This window comes from Tursiops truncatus, chromosome 8 (assembly GCF_011762595.2).
Source record: "Tursiops truncatus isolate mTurTru1 chromosome 8, mTurTru1.mat.Y, whole genome shotgun sequence".
Lineage (NCBI taxonomy): Eukaryota > Metazoa > Chordata > Mammalia > Artiodactyla > Delphinidae > Tursiops > Tursiops truncatus.
The window spans coordinates 64,749,769-64,751,584 of record NC_047041.1 but is presented as its reverse complement, the minus strand read 5'-3'; the positions used below and the strand labels follow the sequence as shown (position 1 = coordinate 64,751,584).

The 1,816-nt window shown below is 49.6% G+C and overlaps 1 pseudogene; it reads right to left on the bottom strand.

Annotated features, from left to right (window-relative positions):
- Positions 1-931: 931 nt before the first annotated feature.
- LOC101336452 (ferritin light chain pseudogene) lies at positions 932-1,459 on the bottom strand (annotated as a pseudogene).
- Positions 1,460-1,816: the final 357 nt, after the last annotated feature.

Sequence of the window (1,816 nt, the reverse complement as noted above, 5' to 3'; positions counted from 1 at the left end):
ACTCTTGTATGGTGAAGATATCATGGGCAAAGTCAATAGACAAATGACGAATTTGGAAAAAATAATTGTAATGCAAGTGACAGGTAGAAGATTTGTTATGAAAATACACCAAGAACTCTTACACAAGGCAAGCAAAAGATAAACTATCTCATAAAAAATGGCCCAGTCATATAAATAGGCATTTTGTGGAAGAGCAAATTCAGTTGCCAGTAAACATACGAAAAGGTGCTCAAATTCATTAGTAGTTAGAGAAATGCAAATTAAAGTAATAATGAGGTTATTCATTACCTCTACCTGATTGTTAGAAAGAAACAGTAGTGCCAACTACTGGGATGTAGAGAAAAAGGTACTTGCATACTTTGCCAAAGGAAATATGAATTATTTCAGTCCTTTTGGAAAGAGATCTGGCAACTTCTTCTAAAAATAAAAATATATCTTTTCTTCAACCTAGCGTTTTCTTGAAGACTTTCTTTTATACAAATGAACCCATCCTGATTTGAAAGGATTTCTGTAAGCTACTGTATTTTTTTGTTCTCTCTCTCTTTTTTCTTGGCTACAGAAAGCTTTATTTTTCCCATTTGGTCCAAGGCTTGGGAGAGGGCTACAGGGCGGTTAAAAAGCTGTGAGAGGGCTTCCCTGCTGGCGCAGTGGTTGAGAGTCCGCCCGCCCACGCAGGGGTCACGGGGTCATGCCCCGGTCCAGGAAGATCCCACAGGCCGCGGAGCGGCTGGGCCCCTGAGCCATGGCCGCTGAGCCTGCGCGTCCGGAGCCTGTGCTCCGCAACGGGAGAGGCCACAACAGTGAGAGGCCCGCGTACCGCAGCAAAAAAAAAAAAAAAAAAAAAAGCTGTGAGAAGCTGAGAGACGGGACTGCAGGCAGAAGCCCTGACGCCAGAGGGGCTCCTCAGAGGCCGCTGGGCTCCAGAGGCTCGCTAGTCACGACTGAGGGCGAGCCTTTCAAACAGATACTCTTCCAGCCCAGCCAGCCGGCGGAGGCTGGTCAGGTGATCGCCCATCTTCTTGACGGCTTTTACCTGCTCATCTAGGAAGTGGCTCTCCAAGAAGTCACAGAGGTGGGGGTCTGCGCGGGCACAACCCACGTCACGCAGATCCAGAAGGGCCTGGTTCAGGTTCAGGTTCTGCTCCTGCTCCCTGAGAACGGCGGCTTCCACAGCGTCCTGGGTTTTACCCCACTCATCTTGCTATGGCTTCTGACCGTCCTGGAAAAGGGCGTGGCAGCCGCACTGGTTTTGCATTTTCAAGAAACGCTGGGCGCCTTCGTGCTTCTGCTCTGTCAATTCATGGAAAAAGTGGATCATGCCCTCCAGAGCCACATTGTCGCGGTCAAAATAGAAGCCCAGAGAGAGGTAAGTGTAGAAGGCCCCCAGGGGCACATTGGCCAGGCGATGGACAGCGGCCTCCACCCCCGGGGAAAAATTCTGACGAATTTGGAAGCTCATGTTAACGGGTAATAAGGAGCTAAGCTCAGAAAATGGTGTTAGCTGGTCCCGGAAGCCGAGGATAGCTGAGTGGCTGGTTCCCGAGGTTGCGACTGGCAAAAGGGTTGGAGGGTGGTTGGAGGCTAGAGGAAGGGGCGTTGCTGGGTCTAATCTGGCCAAACACCGTGGAAGCAAGGGACAGAGCCGGGGGACTGCCGAGTGCACTGCAAGACTAAGCTATTGTTAAGTGAGAAAAACAAGGTGCCAGGAAATGTAGATAATATGATTCAATTTTTATAAGAGAAAACTTCCCTGGAGGTCCAGTGGTTAAGAATCCGCCTTGCAATGCAGGGGACGCTGGTTCGGTCCCTGGTCGGG